The sequence below is a fragment of the Hydractinia symbiolongicarpus genome, chromosome 9 (assembly GCF_029227915.1).
Source record: "Hydractinia symbiolongicarpus strain clone_291-10 chromosome 9, HSymV2.1, whole genome shotgun sequence".
Taxonomy (NCBI): Eukaryota; Metazoa; Cnidaria; class Hydrozoa; order Anthoathecata; family Hydractiniidae; genus Hydractinia; species Hydractinia symbiolongicarpus.
This window is the reverse complement of record NC_079883.1, coordinates 11,186,644-11,204,713: the sequence shown is the minus strand read 5'-3', so window position 1 is coordinate 11,204,713 and position 18,070 is coordinate 11,186,644. Positions and strand designations below refer to the sequence as shown.

General features: G+C 40.6%; 13 non-coding genes across 13 annotated transcripts; 10 read left to right on the top strand and 3 right to left on the bottom strand.

The window, feature by feature from the left end:
- The first annotated feature begins 169 nt into the window (after window positions 1-169).
- On the top strand, window positions 170-334 carry LOC130660239 (U1 spliceosomal RNA). The gene has a single exon (XR_008987440.1). It is a non-coding gene; the product is annotated as a U1 spliceosomal RNA (small nuclear RNA).
- Window positions 335-684: 350 nt separating this feature from the next.
- LOC130658283 (5S ribosomal RNA) lies at window positions 685-803 on the bottom strand. The gene has a single exon (XR_008985500.1). It is a non-coding gene; the product is annotated as a 5S ribosomal RNA (ribosomal RNA).
- Window positions 804-5,273: 4,470 nt separating this feature from the next.
- Window positions 5,274-5,346, top strand: Trnar-acg (transfer RNA arginine (anticodon ACG)). The gene has a single exon. It is a non-coding gene; the product is annotated as a tRNA-Arg (tRNA).
- Window positions 5,347-5,668: 322 nt separating this feature from the next.
- LOC130661280 (U2 spliceosomal RNA) lies at window positions 5,669-5,860 on the top strand. The gene has a single exon (XR_008988474.1). It is a non-coding gene; the product is annotated as a U2 spliceosomal RNA (small nuclear RNA).
- A 185-nt stretch (window positions 5,861-6,045) lies between these two features.
- LOC130660238 (U1 spliceosomal RNA) lies at window positions 6,046-6,210 on the top strand. Its single transcript, XR_008987439.1, has one exon. It is a non-coding gene; the product is annotated as a U1 spliceosomal RNA (small nuclear RNA).
- A 350-nt stretch (window positions 6,211-6,560) lies between these two features.
- LOC130658282 (5S ribosomal RNA) lies at window positions 6,561-6,679 on the bottom strand. The gene has a single exon (XR_008985499.1). It is a non-coding gene; the product is annotated as a 5S ribosomal RNA (ribosomal RNA).
- Window positions 6,680-11,149: 4,470 nt separating this feature from the next.
- Trnar-acg (transfer RNA arginine (anticodon ACG)) lies at window positions 11,150-11,222 on the top strand. Its single transcript has one exon. It is a non-coding gene; the product is annotated as a tRNA-Arg (tRNA).
- Window positions 11,223-11,544: 322 nt separating this feature from the next.
- LOC130661279 (U2 spliceosomal RNA) lies at window positions 11,545-11,736 on the top strand. The gene has a single exon (XR_008988473.1). It is a non-coding gene; the product is annotated as a U2 spliceosomal RNA (small nuclear RNA).
- A 185-nt stretch (window positions 11,737-11,921) lies between these two features.
- Window positions 11,922-12,086, top strand: LOC130660236 (U1 spliceosomal RNA). The gene has a single exon (XR_008987436.1). It is a non-coding gene; the product is annotated as a U1 spliceosomal RNA (small nuclear RNA).
- Window positions 12,087-12,436: 350 nt separating this feature from the next.
- On the bottom strand, window positions 12,437-12,555 carry LOC130658281 (5S ribosomal RNA). Its single transcript, XR_008985498.1, has one exon. It is a non-coding gene; the product is annotated as a 5S ribosomal RNA (ribosomal RNA).
- Window positions 12,556-17,024: 4,469 nt separating this feature from the next.
- Window positions 17,025-17,097, top strand: Trnar-acg (transfer RNA arginine (anticodon ACG)). Its single transcript has one exon. It is a non-coding gene; the product is annotated as a tRNA-Arg (tRNA).
- Window positions 17,098-17,419: 322 nt separating this feature from the next.
- Window positions 17,420-17,611, top strand: LOC130661278 (U2 spliceosomal RNA). Its single transcript, XR_008988472.1, has one exon. It is a non-coding gene; the product is annotated as a U2 spliceosomal RNA (small nuclear RNA).
- A 185-nt stretch (window positions 17,612-17,796) lies between these two features.
- On the top strand, window positions 17,797-17,961 carry LOC130660235 (U1 spliceosomal RNA). Its single transcript, XR_008987435.1, has one exon. It is a non-coding gene; the product is annotated as a U1 spliceosomal RNA (small nuclear RNA).
- Window positions 17,962-18,070: the final 109 nt, after the last annotated feature.

Sequence of the window (18,070 nt, the reverse complement as noted above, 5' to 3'; positions counted from 1 at the left end):
GCAGTCCTCTTTCCGACGGCACTCTGCATAGTCTACGGCGGGAACAAAACGCGTACACTGGGGGAGAATACAGCCTATGCCCCGCGACACGGCAGTTTATAACACACTCAAGCCACAAGCATTAACAAACTTTGAAGGGTACCCTCATGCTACGGTGCAGTTCCAACTCATACTTACCTGACGGGGAAGTAAAGACTGATCAATGAGGGTTTTCTTCCAGAGTGAGGCTCTTGCATTGCACTACGCTTGGGCTGACCTCTGCGATTACTGCAAACGTCAGTAACTCGACCGTACAATTTCTGGTAGTGGGGGCCTGCGTCCGCGCTCGCCCCCTCCTTAAGTCAAAATGAATGAGCTTAGAAAAGTTGCGCGGCCAAATGTCGGTGGTGACTTAAACGCTAAGGTAAAACCTCGCTTGGCTGTTACGAAACGTGATTGCGATATAAGTCCTCGGAAGGCGGCGGAATTTTATTTTATTTGCCATTCCGTCAGGGTTATTGGATGATCGGCAATAGATCGAGTTTGTATGCATTTGAAAGCTCTTTTTTCTCGTACTATCACCTGAAAATGTCGTAGGAAAATGTCATAGGAAACACTTTCAACAACCGCCACGTTCCTTAATTGTTATAACAAGAAATATATCACAGCACCATTGAAATGAAAAGGCAACAAATGAAAATGAAAAGCCTACGACACCGGGAGTTCCCAGGCGGTCCCCCATCCAAGTACTATCCCGGCCCGACGATGCTTAACTTCCGTGATCAGACGAGAACGGGTGTGTTCATCGTGGTATGGCCGTAGACATTAGTAGGGGCAAATACGTGCAATTTATTTTGACGTTGTGATCAAATTTTTTTATTTAATTTCTTTGAGTTACTTAGGACAAGGCGTATGCATGGATTATCTATTAGACTTTAAGGTTATAGTTTTGTGAAAAAAACAATGTTTTTTTAAAGATGTGTGGCTATAAAAATAGCCGTTGTTTTCTGAGTGTAGCGGTTTACTTCTTCTGTCCTTTGTCGTTCTTCTTTGGGAGTAAGACAGCTTGAATGTTTGGCAAAACACCACCAGCTGCAATGGTTACACCGCTCAAAAGTTTGTTTAATTCTTCATCATTACGAACAGCCAATTGTAAATGTCTTGGAATAATCCTAGCTTTTTTGTTGTCTCTTGCTGCGTTACCAGCCAACTCCAATATCTCAGCAGATAAATATTCCAAGACGGCTGCTAAGTAAACTGGTGCTCCAGATCCAATTCGGTTAGCATAGTGCCCTCTACGAAGGAATCTATGCACTCTACCGACTGGAAATTGAAGTCCAGCTCTTGAGGATCTTGTCTTGGCTTTAGCCTTAGCTTTTCCACCTTTTCCACGTCCAGACATAACTGCGATTTGATTTGTAAGTTAATACAAAAACGTACGAATATTTAACGTAAGTGTTAACGAAATAAACTTTACTCGTTTTTTCATCATAAAAATAGGATCGAAATCATGTTTTTTTAACCAATCATAATTAAGTATTAAACAAAAGATTTTTTTTTTAACCAATTAAATTGCGTATCGGCGTTTTCGGATCGAATTCGATCCGATTTTTTTACTTATAAACAAAAAGTTTTGACTTGCAGTTTAATGCTTATTTACAAGTTAAGTAGCAAAAATTTTTAACCATGTCTGACGCAGCAGCTAAAGGAGGAAAACAGGCACCTAAAGTAGCCAAGAAAGGTGAAAAAAGAGCCGGCAAAAAAGGAGGAAAGATTGGTGGAACTGGTGAAAAGAAACGCAAGAGAAAGAGAAAGGAAAGTTATGCTATTTACATCTACAATGTTTTGAAACAAGTTCACCCAGATGTCGGAGTTTCAAGCAAAGCTATGAGCATCATGAACTCATTTGTCAACGACATCTTTGAGCGCATTGCTTCCGAAGCTTCGCGTTTGGCTCTTCAAAACAAAAAGTCGACCATCTCTTCTCGTGAAATTCAAACCGCAGTACGTCTTCTCTTGCCTGGAGAACTTGCAAAACACGCAGTCAGTGAAGGAACAAAAGCCGTCACAAAATACACAAGCAGCAAGTAAACCAACGTCTACCAAACACAAACGGTCTTTTTTAAGACCACACATCTTTAAAAAAACATTTACTTGGCGTCACTACAAGTTAACCGAAGTTAATAAAACTTCTAAATAATGTGCTTAAGAACACTAGCCTACATTTAAAATACTTCCCCATGTGTGTGTGTGGATTAGCTTCACTTTTCATACGTATTATTAGCTGTACTTGCAGAAAAGACAAGTACATTGATCCATGTTATTGCTTACATTTAACTTAACCCAGCTTTTCACGGAAACACTCCCAGGCAAATTAACCCTACAAAGTATTTCTAAATTTTTTTTGTGTCATATATGACATAGTATCGTATAGCAATAAATGTAACTGTGACAAGACTTTACACATTGTGTAATTTGGAAGCGTGCACAAAGTAATGTTTTAAAAGATTTGTGGCTATAAAAATAGCCGTTTTTGTTGAGCAATGACAACGCTTAACCTCCGAATCCGTAAAGAGTTCTTCCTTGACGTTTTAAGGCATAAACAACATCCATAGCGGTAACGGTCTTGCGTTTAGCGTCGTCTGTGTAGGTTACAGCATCACGAATAACATTCTCTAAGAAAACCTTCAGTACACCTCTGGTTTCCTCATAGATAAGGCCAGAGATACGTTTGACACCACCTCGTCGAGCAAGACGTCGAATAGCAGGTTTTGTGATTCCCTGAATGTTATCACGAAGAATTTTTCGGTGACGTTTAGCACCTCCTTTTCCCAATCCTTTACCTCCTTTTCCGCGTCCAGACATATTGATATAGTTGCGTACAGAACGAGTACAAAAACAACGTTTGAGTTAACAGAATTCAGACAGCTTTAAAAAGAGGCCATAAAATTACCTACTGCTCGTGGAAACACCCTAATTAACCAATAGAGTTGCGTCATTACAAAATGTTCCGAACATTTTGTACATTTTTTTAAGTAAAACTGTAGTTTTTTTAAAAATTCGTGGTCTTAATGTTTCAGTAAGGCAATAAATTTGGCATCGTTGGAATTCGCCAAACCTTCTGCTACTTACTAAAAAAAAAAAAAGTCAAAAGCTTTTGTGTATCAGAAGATACAGCCGTTTTCCCGTAGCCAAAAAACACAGATTTTATAAAAATGTTAAAGTAATGAGCGTAATGTCATTATGCAGCCAATCAGAAATTACTTTCTTAGCACCAATCAAATGGTTTGTTTTGAACCTTAGCTGTCAATCAATATGAGAAATAAAACTTTGGCGCGATAGTGCATTTTAGACCGTCTTGTGTATCCGTACTACATCGACTTCTTAAAATATGGCTCGTACAAAGCAAACTGCACGTAAATCTACTGGAGGAAAGGCTCCACGAAAACAACTCGCCACTAAAGCTGCGAGGAAAAGCGCACCAGCTACTGGAGGAGTGAAAAAACCACATCGTTACAGACCTGGTACAGTTGCTCTCAGAGAAATCAGAAGATACCAGAAGTCAACCGAGCTCTTGATCCGCAAGTTGCCTTTCCAGCGTCTTGTGCGAGAAATTGCTCAGGACTTCAAAACAGATCTGCGATTCCAGAGCACAGCCGTTATGGCTCTGCAAGAGGCTTCTGAAGCGTACCTTGTTGGCTTGTTCGAGGATACTAACTTGTGTGCCATTCACGCAAAACGAGTTACAATCATGCCTAAAGACATCCAGTTGGCAAGAAGAATTCGTGGGGAACGTGCCTAAGCATCTTACCAAACAAAAAACGGCTATTTTTATAGCCACACATCCATAAAAAATATTACGGCTAGCTTTTTATATCAAACTTTGTTCTGCTTTCTGTTTAAATTTTATGCTACATAAAAATTTTATGCTACATAAAGTTTGACAATGTTAAAAATATGAAGGGCAAGAAAAGTAAAAGCAAGAAAATAAGAAATTTAAAAACGAAAATACTTAAACTTAGGGAATCTAATCTTAAAATTACTCTTTTTTAACTGTTTAAGTGACTTAAACAAGTTTAACTTTGTACCAAGATAATGTTTTTTTGTAAATGTGTGGCTATAAAAATAGCCGTTTGTTAATGTAATAGCCAGATACACACAAATTATTTTTTTGCGGTCTTCTTTGCTGCCTTTTTGGGAGTCTTTTTGACCTTCTTTGCTGCAGGTTTTTTAGCAACAGGCTTCTTTGTGGGTTTCTTAGCTGCTGGTTTCTTAGCCGAGGCTTTCTTTGTGGCAGGCTTCTTTGCTGCTTTCTTTGGCGTGCTCTTCTTTGCTGGCTTCTTTTTTGGTGTACTTTTCTTTGCAGTAGGCTTCTTTGCCGTTGGCTTTTTTGCTGCGGCCTTTTTCTTAGGTTTTTCTTTTTTTACCTGACCTAGCTTGAATGATCCAGAAGCACCAGTGCCTTTAGTTTGAATCAAATCGCCTGATGTTACTCCTCGTTTAAGAGCCATTTTCAGATGATGATCTGAGTTTTCAGCAACTTTGTAATTTGCATGAATATATTTTGTAATAGCTTGGCGAGATGAACCACCGCGTTCCTTTAGGGTAGCGATAGCAGCCTTGATCATGTCCACATATTTAGGGTGATCAGCTGTCTTCTTTGCAGCAGGTTTCTTCTTGGGTGCGATTTTCTTTGGAGAAGCTGCTTCACTCATTTTTAATGTTTTCTTACAACAATCCAACGATAAACGATGCTTGTTATCACAGTAGAAGTATACTAAACATTACCGTGTAAATGAGATATAATTTAAGACGGTGCGAAGTATGCGGACGTAAAAGTACCACTCCCGGGAATTGATTTGGCGCGAAAACAGAAATGTGTGTTTCTGTACATCGTATAATGTCCGTTTTGGGTGCCGCGACTATGCGAAAGCATGTTAATTTTTATTTGTAGCACGACGCAATAGTCTGAAAGAGAAGCTGCTGGAGTTTGAGGTCTTCAGCATTACATCTACTCTGTTAATTTGGGCTTCTTCCGCGCCCGTGTTAGGATTTTCATAAAGCGTTCTTTGGTTTGCGTTGCGTATGTCGGCCTACATCATCGACACGGCCTGTTTCCGGCTATTAGGAGCAATTCATATATTGGGCACTGCGTTTCGACTTTTTTATTAGACCACAGTAAAAAAATTCACTCACAGAAGTCCCTTTCTTTCATGGCTACAAACACGAAGAATTCTGTCGTAAGTAAAACGAATGCGCAAGCCAAAATAACGATGGGGCGAAGTCATAAGCATGGCCCTGTGGCCCAATGGATAAGGCATCTGACTACGAATCAGGGGATTCCAGGTTCGACTCCTGGCAGGGTCGCACTGTCGCATTTCGGCTGCATGGTCTACTGTGTAACGCGCGCGCACGTTCTGGCGTAATGCGTTGATAAACGGAATGTACGCAGTCATATTGGAAAGTAATATCACGCACTTAGTATCGTCGCCTTTGTTAGCATTCATGTAAGTTACCATCCACTCGCTACAGTCGCTCTCCATCCTACGGCTAAATCAACAGCCGTGATTTTTACTATGTCGCCGTCCATCCGTACGCGGTGACAGTTGTAAGCTTTACAGTAACGTGACATGCTCCACAAGCAGTTACGGTGTGTGGACGATGCCTATCATGGCAACGCTTGTTCTTTATCGCTTCTCGGCCTAATGGCTAAGATCAAGTGTAGTATCTGTTCTTATCAGTTTAATATCTGGTAGGCCATTCTCTGAATGGTCAGTATATTAATCTGATTTTTGGCCTTGGGTCATGGAGGTGGATTCATTCACGCCGTGACCACGGGTTGCCTTGGTGTTGCACTATTACCGATGGCGGCCCACATAAGCAATAAAAGAATAATAGCAGTCCTCTTTCCGACGGCACTCTGCATAGTCTACGGCGGGAACAAAACGCGTACACTGGGGGAGAATACAGCCTATGCCCCGCGACACGGCAGTTTATAACACACTCAAGCCACAAGCATTAACAAACTTTGAAGGGTACCCTCATGCTACGGTGCAGTTCCAACTCATACTTACCTGACGGGGAAGTAAAGACTGATCAATGAGGGTTTTCTTCCAGAGTGAGGCTCTTGCATTGCACTACGCTTGGGCTGACCTCTGCGATTACTGCAAACGTCAGTAACTCGACCGTACAATTTCTGGTAGTGGGGGCCTGCGTCCGCGCTCGCCCCCTCCTTAAGTCAAAATGAATGAGCTTAGAAAAGTTGCGCGGCCAAATGTCGGTGGTGACTTAAACGCTAAGGTAAAACCTCGCTTGGCTGTTACGAAACGTGATTGCGATATAAGTCCTCGGAAGGCGGCGGAATTTTATTTTATTTGCCATTCCGTCAGGGTTATTGGATGATCGGCAATAGATCGAGTTTGTATGCATTTGAAAGCTCTTTTTTCTCGTACTATCACCTGAAAATGTCGTAGGAAAATGTCATAGGAAACACTTTCAACAACCGCCACGTTCCTTAATTGTTATAACAAGAAATATATCACAGCACCATTGAAATGAAAAGGCAACAAATGAAAATGAAAAGCCTACGACACCGGGAGTTCCCAGGCGGTCCCCCATCCAAGTACTATCCCGGCCCGACGATGCTTAACTTCCGTGATCAGACGAGAACGGGTGTGTTCATCGTGGTATGGCCGTAGACATTAGTAGGGGCAAATACGTGCAATTTATTTTGACGTTGTGATCAAATTTTTTTATTTAATTTCTTTGAGTTACTTAGGACAAGGCGTATGCATGGATTATCTATTAGACTTTAAGGTTATAGTTTTGTGAAAAAAACAATGTTTTTTTAAAGATGTGTGGCTATAAAAATAGCCGTTGTTTTCTGAGTGTAGCGGTTTACTTCTTCTGTCCTTTGTCGTTCTTCTTTGGGAGTAAGACAGCTTGAATGTTTGGCAAAACACCACCAGCTGCAATGGTTACACCGCTCAAAAGTTTGTTTAATTCTTCATCATTACGAACAGCCAATTGTAAATGTCTTGGAATAATCCTAGCTTTTTTGTTGTCTCTTGCTGCGTTACCAGCCAACTCCAATATCTCAGCAGATAAATATTCCAAGACGGCTGCTAAGTAAACTGGTGCTCCAGATCCAATTCGGTTAGCATAGTGCCCTCTACGAAGGAATCTATGCACTCTACCGACTGGAAATTGAAGTCCAGCTCTTGAGGATCTTGTCTTGGCTTTAGCCTTAGCTTTTCCACCTTTTCCACGTCCAGACATAACTGCGATTTGATTTGTAAGTTAATACAAAAACGTACGAATATTTAACGTAAGTGTTAACGAAATAAACTTTACTCGTTTTTTCATCATAAAAATAGGATCGAAATCATGTTTTTTTAACCAATCATAATTAAGTATTAAACAAAAGATTTTTTTTTTAACCAATTAAATTGCGTATCGGCGTTTTCGGATCGAATTCGATCCGATTTTTTTACTTATAAACAAAAAGTTTTGACTTGCAGTTTAATGCTTATTTACAAGTTAAGTAGCAAAAATTTTTAACCATGTCTGACGCAGCAGCTAAAGGAGGAAAACAGGCACCTAAAGTAGCCAAGAAAGGTGAAAAAAGAGCCGGCAAAAAAGGAGGAAAGATTGGTGGAACTGGTGAAAAGAAACGCAAGAGAAAGAGAAAGGAAAGTTATGCTATTTACATCTACAATGTTTTGAAACAAGTTCACCCAGATGTCGGAGTTTCAAGCAAAGCTATGAGCATCATGAACTCATTTGTCAACGACATCTTTGAGCGCATTGCTTCCGAAGCTTCGCGTTTGGCTCTTCAAAACAAAAAGTCGACCATCTCTTCTCGTGAAATTCAAACCGCAGTACGTCTTCTCTTGCCTGGAGAACTTGCAAAACACGCAGTCAGTGAAGGAACAAAAGCCGTCACAAAATACACAAGCAGCAAGTAAACCAACGTCTACCAAACACAAACGGTCTTTTTTAAGACCACACATCTTTAAAAAAACATTTACTTGGCGTCACTACAAGTTAACCGAAGTTAATAAAACTTCTAAATAATGTGCTTAAGAACACTAGCCTACATTTAAAATACTTCCCCATGTGTGTGTGTGGATTAGCTTCACTTTTCATACGTATTATTAGCTGTACTTGCAGAAAAGACAAGTACATTGATCCATGTTATTGCTTACATTTAACTTAACCCAGCTTTTCACGGAAACACTCCCAGGCAAATTAACCCTACAAAGTATTTCTAAATTTTTTTTGTGTCATATATGACATAGTATCGTATAGCAATAAATGTAACTGTGACAAGACTTTACACATTGTGTAATTTGGAAGCGTGCACAAAGTAATGTTTTAAAAGATTTGTGGCTATAAAAATAGCCGTTTTTGTTGAGCAATGACAACGCTTAACCTCCGAATCCGTAAAGAGTTCTTCCTTGACGTTTTAAGGCATAAACAACATCCATAGCGGTAACGGTCTTGCGTTTAGCGTGCTCTGTGTAGGTTACAGCATCACGAATAACATTCTCTAAGAAAACCTTCAGTACACCTCTGGTTTCCTCATAGATAAGGCCAGAGATACGTTTGACACCACCTCGTCGAGCAAGACGTCGAATAGCAGGTTTTGTGATTCCCTGAATGTTATCACGAAGAATTTTTCGGTGACGTTTAGCACCTCCTTTTCCCAATCCTTTACCTCCTTTTCCGCGTCCAGACATATTGATATAGTTGCGTACAGAACGAGTACAAAAACAACGTTTGAGTTAACAGAATTCAGACAGCTTTAAAAAGAGGCCATAAAATTACCTACTGCTCGTGGAAACACCCTAATTAACCAATAGAGTTGCGTCATTACAAAATGTTCCGAACATTTTGTACATTTTTTTAAGTAAAACTGTAGTTTTTTTAAAAATTCGTGGTCTTAATGTTTCAGTAAGGCAATAAATTTGGCATCGTTGGAATTCGCCAAACCTTCTGCTACTTACTAAAAAAAAAAAAAGTCAAAAGCTTTTGTGTATCAGAAGATACAGCCGTTTTCCCGTAGCCAAAAAACACAGATTTTATAAAAATGTTAAAGTAATGAGCGTAATGTCATTATGCAGCCAATCAGAAATTACTTTCTTAGCACCAATCAAATGGTTTGTTTTGAACCTTAGCTGTCAATCAATATGAGAAATAAAACTTTGGCGCGATAGTGCATTTTAGACCGTCTTGTGTATCCGTACTACATCGACTTCTTAAAATATGGCTCGTACAAAGCAAACTGCACGTAAATCTACTGGAGGAAAGGCTCCACGAAAACAACTCGCCACTAAAGCTGCGAGGAAAAGCGCACCAGCTACTGGAGGAGTGAAAAAACCACATCGTTACAGACCTGGTACAGTTGCTCTCAGAGAAATCAGAAGATACCAGAAGTCAACCGAGCTCTTGATCCGCAAGTTGCCTTTCCAGCGTCTTGTGCGAGAAATTGCTCAGGACTTCAAAACAGATCTGCGATTCCAGAGCACAGCCGTTATGGCTCTGCAAGAGGCTTCTGAAGCGTACCTTGTTGGCTTGTTCGAGGATACTAACTTGTGTGCCATTCACGCAAAACGAGTTACAATCATGCCTAAAGACATCCAGTTGGCAAGAAGAATTCGTGGGGAACGTGCCTAAGCATCTTACCAAACAAAAAACGGCTATTTTTATAGCCACACATCCATAAAAAATATTACGGCTAGCTTTTTATATCAAACTTTGTTCTGCTTTCTGTTTAAATTTTATGCTACATAAAAATTTTATGCTACATAAAGTTTGACAATGTTAAAAATATGAAGGGCAAGAAAAGTAAAAGCAAGAAAATAAGAAATTTAAAAACGAAAATACTTAAACTTAGGGAATCTAATCTTAAAATTACTCTTTTTTAACTGTTTAAGTGACTTAAACAAGTTTAACTTTGTACCAAGATAATGTTTTTTTGTAAATGTGTGGCTATAAAAATAGCCGTTTGTTAATGTAATAGCCAGATACACACAAATTATTTTTTTGCGGTCTTCTTTGCTGCCTTTTTGGGAGTCTTTTTGACCTTCTTTGCTGCAGGTTTTTTAGCAACAGGCTTCTTTGTGGGTTTCTTAGCTGCTGGTTTCTTAGCCGAGGCTTTCTTTGTGGCAGGCTTCTTTGCTGCTTTCTTTGGCGTGCTCTTCTTTGCTGGCTTCTTTTTTGGTGTACTTTTCTTTGCAGTAGGCTTCTTTGCCGTTGGCTTTTTTGCTGCGGCCTTTTTCTTAGGTTTTTCTTTTTTTACCTGACCTAGCTTGAATGATCCAGAAGCACCAGTGCCTTTAGTTTGAATCAAATCGCCTGATGTTACTCCTCGTTTAAGAGCCATTTTCAGATGATGATCTGAGTTTTCAGCAACTTTGTAATTTGCATGAATATATTTTGTAATAGCTTGGCGAGATGAACCACCGCGTTCCTTTAGGGTAGCGATAGCAGCCTTGATCATGTCCACATATTTAGGGTGATCAGCTGTCTTCTTTGCAGCAGGTTTCTTCTTGGGTGCGATTTTCTTTGGAGAAGCTGCTTCACTCATTTTTAATGTTTTCTTACAACAATCCAACGATAAACGATGCTTGTTATCACAGTAGAAGTATACTAAACATTACCGTGTAAATGAGATATAATTTAAGACGGTGCGAAGTATGCGGACGTAAAAGTACCACTCCCGGGAATTGATTTGGCGCGAAAACAGAAATGTGTGTTTCTGTACATCGTATAATGTCCGTTTTGGGTGCCGCGACTATGCGAAAGCATGTTAATTTTTATTTGTAGCACGACGCAATAGTCTGAAAGAGAAGCTGCTGGAGTTTGAGGTCTTCAGCATTACATCTACTCTGTTAATTTGGGCTTCTTCCGCGCCCGTGTTAGGATTTTCATAAAGCGTTCTTTGGTTTGCGTTGCGTATGTCGGCCTACATCATCGACACGGCCTGTTTCCGGCTATTAGGAGCAATTCATATATTGGGCACTGCGTTTCGACTTTTTTATTAGACCACAGTAAAAAAATTCACTCACAGAAGTCCCTTTCTTTCATGGCTACAAACACGAAGAATTCTGTCGTAAGTAAAACGAATGCGCAAGCCAAAATAACGATGGGGCGAAGTCATAAGCATGGCCCTGTGGCCCAATGGATAAGGCATCTGACTACGAATCAGGGGATTCCAGGTTCGACTCCTGGCAGGGTCGCACTGTCGCATTTCGGCTGCATGGTCTACTGTGTAACGCGCGCGCACGTTCTGGCGTAATGCGTTGATAAACGGAATGTACGCAGTCATATTGGAAAGTAATATCACGCACTTAGTATCGTCGCCTTTGTTAGCATTCATGTAAGTTACCATCCACTCGCTACAGTCGCTCTCCATCCTACGGCTAAATCAACAGCCGTGATTTTTACTATGTCGCCGTCCATCCGTACGCGGTGACAGTTGTAAGCTTTACAGTAACGTGACATGCTCCACAAGCAGTTACGGTGTGTGGACGATGCCTATCATGGCAACGCTTGTTCTTTATCGCTTCTCGGCCTAATGGCTAAGATCAAGTGTAGTATCTGTTCTTATCAGTTTAATATCTGGTAGGCCATTCTCTGAATGGTCAGTATATTAATCTGATTTTTGGCCTTGGGTCATGGAGGTGGATTCATTCACGCCGTGACCACGGGTTGCCTTGGTGTTGCACTATTACCGATGGCGGCCCACATAAGCAATAAAAGAATAATAGCAGTCCTCTTTCCGACGGCACTCTGCATAGTCTACGGCGGGAACAAAACGCGTACACTGGGGGAGAATACAGCCTATGCCCCGCGACACGGCAGTTTATAACACACTCAAGCCACAAGCATTAACAAACTTTGAAGGGTACCCTCATGCTACGGTGCAGTTCCAACTCATACTTACCTGACGGGGAAGTAAAGACTGATCAATGAGGGTTTTCTTCCAGAGTGAGGCTCTTGCATTGCACTACGCTTGGGCTGACCTCTGCGATTACTGCAAACGTCAGTAACTCGACCGTACAATTTCTGGTAGTGGGGGCCTGCGTCCGCGCTCGCCCCCTCCTTAAGTCAAAATGAATGAGCTTAGAAAAGTTGCGCGGCCAAATGTCGGTGGTGACTTAAACGCTAAGGTAAAACCTCGCTTGGCTGTTACGAAACGTGATTGCGATATAAGTCCTCGGAAGGCGGCGGAATTTTATTTTATTTGCCATTCCGTCAGGGTTATTGGATGATCGGCAATAGATCGAGTTTGTATGCATTTGAAAGCTCTTTTTTCTCGTACTATCACCTGAAAATGTCGTAGGAAAATGTCATAGGAAACACTTTCAACAACCGCCACGTTCCTTAATTGTTATAACAAGAAATATATCACAGCACCATTGAAATGAAAAGGCAACAAATGAAAATGAAAAGCCTACGACACCGGGAGTTCCCAGGCGGTCCCCCATCCAAGTACTATCCCGGCCCGACGATGCTTAACTTCCGTGATCAGACGAGAACGGGTGTGTTCATCGTGGTATGGCCGTAGACATTAGTAGGGGCAAATACGTGCAATTTATTTTGACGTTGTGATCAAATTTTTTTATTTAATTTCTTTGAGTTACTTAGGACAAGGCGTATGCATGGATTATCTATTAGACTTTAAGGTTATAGTTTTGTGAAAAAAACAATGTTTTTTTAAAGATGTGTGGCTATAAAAATAGCCGTTGTTTTCTGAGTGTAGCGGTTTACTTCTTCTGTCCTTTGTCGTTCTTCTTTGGGAGTAAGACAGCTTGAATGTTTGGCAAAACACCACCAGCTGCAATGGTTACACCGCTCAAAAGTTTGTTGAATTCTTCATCATTACGAACAGCCAATTGTAAATGTCTTGGAATAATCCTAGCTTTTTTGTTGTCTCTTGCTGCGTTACCAGCCAACTCCAATATCTCAGCAGATAAATATTCCAAGACGGCTGCTAAGTAAACTGGTGCTCCAGATCCAATTCGGTTAGCATAGTGCCCTCTACGAAGGAATCTATGCACTCTACCGACTGGAAATTGAAGTCCAGCTCTTGAGGATCTTGTCTTGGCTTTAGCCTTAGCTTTTCCACCTTTTCCACGTCCAGACATAACTGCGATTTGATTTGTAAGTTAATACAAAAACGTACGAATATTTAACGTAAGTGTTAACGAAATAAACTTTACTCGTTTTTTCATCATAAAAATAGGATCGAAATCATGTTTTTTTAACCAATCATAATTAAGTATTAAACAAAAGATTTTTTTTTAACCAATTAAATTGCGTATCGGCGTTTTCGGATCGAATTCGATCCGATTTTTTTACTTATAAACAAAAAGTTTTGACTTGCAGTTTAATGCTTATTTACAAGTTAAGTAGCAAAAATTTTTAACCATGTCTGACGCAGCAGCTAAAGGAGGAAAACAGGCACCTAAAGTAGCCAAGAAAGGTGAAAAAAGAGCCGGCAAAAAAGGAGGAAAGATTGGTGGAACTGGTGAAAAGAAACGCAAGAGAAAGAGAAAGGAAAGTTATGCTATTTACATCTACAATGTTTTGAAACAAGTTCACCCAGATGTCGGAGTTTCAAGCAAAGCTATGAGCATCATGAACTCATTTGTCAACGACATCTTTGAGCGCATTGCTTCCGAAGCTTCGCGTTTGGCTCTTCAAAACAAAAAGTCGACCATCTCTTCTCGTGAAATTCAAACCGCAGTACGTCTTCTCTTGCCTGGAGAACTTGCAAAACACGCAGTCAGTGAAGGAACAAAAGCCGTCACAAAATACACAAGCAGCAAGTAAACCAACGTCTACCAAACACAAACGGTCTTTTTTAAGACCACACATCTTTAAAAAAACATTTACTTGGCGTCACTACAAGTTAACCGAAGTTAATAAAACTTCTAAATAATGTGCTTAAGAACACTAGCCTACATTTAAAATACTTCCCCATGTGTGTGTGTGGATTAGCTTCACTTTTCATACGTATTATTAGCTGTACTTGCAGAAAAGACAAGTACATTGATCCATGTTATTGCTTACATTTAACTTAACCCAGCTTTTCACGGAAACACTCCCAGGCAAATTAACCCTACAAAGTATTTCTAAATTTTTTTTGTGTCATATATGACATAGTATCGTATAGCAATAAATGTAACTGTGACAAGACTTTACACATTGTGTAATTTGGAAGCGTGCACAAAGTAATGTTTTAAAAGATTTGTGGCTATAAAAATAGCCGTTTTTGTTGAGCAATGACAACGCTTAACCTCCGAATCCGTAAAGAGTTCTTCCTTGACGTTTTAAGGCATAAACAACATCCATAGCGGTAACGGTCTTGCGTTTAGCGTGCTCTGTGTAGGTTACAGCATCACGAATAACATTCTCTAAGAAAACCTTCAGTACACCTCTGGTTTCCTCATAGATAAGGCCAGAGATACGTTTGACACCACCTCGTCGAGCAAGACGTCGAATAGCAGGTTTTGTGATTCCCTGAATGTTATCACGAAGAATTTTTCGGTGACGTTTAGCACCTCCTTTTCCCAATCCTTTACCTCCTTTTCCGCGTCCAGACATATTGATATAGTTGCGTACAGAACGAGTACAAAAACAACGTTTGAGTTAACAGAATTCAGACAGCTTTAAAAAGAGGCCATAAAATTACCTACTGCTCGTGGAAACACCCTAATTAACCAATAGAGTTGCGTCATTACAAAATGTTCCGAACATTTTGTACATTTTTTTAAGTAAAACTGTAGTTTTTTTAAAAATTCGTGGTCTTAATGTTTCAGTAAGGCAATAAATTTGGCATCGTTGGAATTCGCCAAACCTTCTGCTACTTACTAAAAAAAAAAAAAGTCAAAAGCTTTTGTGTATCAGAAGATACAGCCGTTTTCCCGTAGCCAAAAAACACAGATTTTATAAAAATGTTAAAGTAATGAGCGTAATGTCATTATGCAGCCAATCAGAAATTACTTTCTTAGCACCAATCAAATGGTTTGTTTTGAACCTTAGCTGTCAATCAATATGAGAAATAAAACTTTGGCGCGATAGTGCATTTTAGACCGTCTTGTGTATCCGTACTACATCGACTTCTTAAAATATGGCTCGTACAAAGCAAACTGCACGTAAATCTACTGGAGGAAAGGCTCCACGAAAACAACTCGCCACTAAAGCTGCGAGGAAAAGCGCACCAGCTACTGGAGGAGTGAAAAAACCACATCGTTACAGACCTGGTACAGTTGCTCTCAGAGAAATCAGAAGATACCAGAAGTCAACCGAGCTCTTGATCCGCAAGTTGCCTTTCCAGCGTCTTGTGCGAGAAATTGCTCAGGACTTCAAAACAGATCTGCGATTCCAGAGCACAGCCGTTATGGCTCTGCAAGAGGCTTCTGAAGCGTACCTTGTTGGCTTGTTCGAGGATACTAACTTGTGTGCCATTCACGCAAAACGAGTTACAATCATGCCTAAAGACATCCAGTTGGCAAGAAGAATTCGTGGGGAACGTGCCTAAGCATCTTACCAAACAAAAAACGGCTATTTTTATAGCCACACATCCATAAAAAATATTACGGCTAGCTTTTTATATCAAACTTTGTTCTGCTTTCTGTTTAAATTTTATGCTACATAAAAATTTTATGCTACATAAAGTTTGACAATGTTAAAAATATGAAGGGCAAGAAAAGTAAAAGCAAGAAAATAAGAAATTTAAAAACGAAAATACTTAAACTTAGGGAATCTAATCTTAAAATTACTCTTTTTTAACTGTTTAAGTGACTTAAACAAGTTTAACTTTGTACCAAGATAATGTTTTTTTGTAAATGTGTGGCTATAAAAATAGCCGTTTGTTAATGTAATAGCCAGATACACACAAATTATTTTTTTGCGGTCTTCTTTGCTGCCTTTTTGGGAGTCTTTTTGACCTTCTTTGCTGCAGGTTTTTTAGCAACAGGCTTCTTTGTGGGTTTCTTAGCTGCTGGTTTCTTAGCCGAGGCTTTCTTTGTGGCAGGCTTCTTTGCTGCTTTCTTTGGCGTGCTCTTCTTTGCTGGCTTCTTTTTTGGTGTACTTTTCTTTGCAGTAGGCTTCTTTGCCGTTGGCTTTTTTGCTGCGGCCTTTTTCTTAGGTTTTTCTTTTTTTACCTGACCTAGCTTGAATGATCCAGAAGCACCAGTGCCTTTAGTTTGAATCAAATCGCCTGATGTTACTCCTCGTTTAAGAGCCATTTTCAGATGATGATCTGAGTTTTCAGCAACTTTGTAATTTGCATGAATATATTTTGTAATAGCTTGGCGAGATGAACCACCGCGTTCCTTTAGGGTAGCGATAGCAGCCTTGATCATGTCCACATATTTAGGGTGATCAGCTGTCTTCTTTGCAGCAGGTTTCTTCTTGGGTGCGATTTTCTTTGGAGAAGCTGCTTCACTCATTTTTAATGTTTTCTTACAACAATCCAACGATAAACGATGCTTGTTATCACAGTAGAAGTATACTAAACATTACCGTGTAAATGAGATATAATTTAAGACGGTGCGAAGTATGCGGACGTAAAAGTACCACTCCCGGGAATTGATTTGGCGCGAAAACAGAAATGTGTGTTTCTGTACATCGTATAATGTCCGTTTTGGGTGCCGCGACTATGCGAAAGCATGTTAATTTTTATTTGTAGCACGACGCAATAGTCTGAAAGAGAAGCTGCTGGAGTTTGAGGTCTTCAGCATTACATCTACTCTGTTAATTTGGGCTTCTTCCGCGCCCGTGTTAGGATTTTCATAAAGCCTTCTTTGGTTTGCGTTGCGTATGTCGGCCTACATCATCGACACGGCCTGTTTCCGGCTATTAGGAGCAATTCATATATTGGGCACTGCGTTTCGACTTTTTTATTAGACCACAGTAAAAAAATTCACTCACAGAAGTCCCTTTCTTTCATGGCTACAAACACGAAGAATTCTGTCGTAAGTAAAACGAATGCGCAAGCCAAAATAACGATGGGGCGAAGTCATAAGCATGGCCCTGTGGCCCAATGGATAAGGCATCTGACTACGAATCAGGGGATTCCAGGTTCGACTCCTGGCAGGGTCGCACTGTCGCATTTCGGCTGCATGGTCTACTGTGTAACGCGCGCGCACGTTCTGGCGTAATGCGTTGATAAACGGAATGTACGCAGTCATATTGGAAAGTAATATCACGCACTTAGTATCGTCGCCTTTGTTAGCATTCATGTAAGTTACCATCCACTCGCTACAGTCGCTCTCCATCCTACGGCTAAATCAACAGCCGTGATTTTTACTATGTCGCCGTCCATCCGTACGCGGTGACAGTTGTAAGCTTTACAGTAACGTGACATGCTCCACAAGCAGTTACGGTGTGTGGACGATGCCTATCATGGCAACGCTTGTTCTTTATCGCTTCTCGGCCTAATGGCTAAGATCAAGTGTAGTATCTGTTCTTATCAGTTTAATATCTGGTAGGCCATTCTCTGAATGGTCAGTATATTAATCTGATTTTTGGCCTTGGGTCATGGAGGTGGATTCATTCACGCCGTGACCACGGGTTGCCTTGGTGTTGCACTATTACCGATGGCGGCCCACATAAGCAATAAAAGAATAATAGCAGTCCTCTTTCCGACGGCACTCTGCATAGTCTACGGCGGGAACAAAACGCGTACACTGGGGGAGAATACAGCCTATGCCCCGCGACACGGCAGTTTATAACACACTCAAGCCACAAGCATTAACAAACTTTGAAGGGTACCCTCATGCTACGGTGCAGTTCCAACTCATACTTACCTGACGGGGAAGTAAAGACTGATCAATGAGGGTTTTCTTCCAGAGTGAGGCTCTTGCATTGCACTACGCTTGGGCTGACCTCTGCGATTACTGCAAACGTCAGTAACTCGACCGTACAATTTCTGGTAGTGGGGGCCTGCGTCCGCGCTCGCCCCCTCCTTAAGTCAAAATGAATGAGCTTAGAAAAGTTGCGCGGCCAAATGTCGGTGGTGACTTAAACGCTAAGGTAAAACCTCGCTTGGCTGTTACGAAACGTGATTGCGATA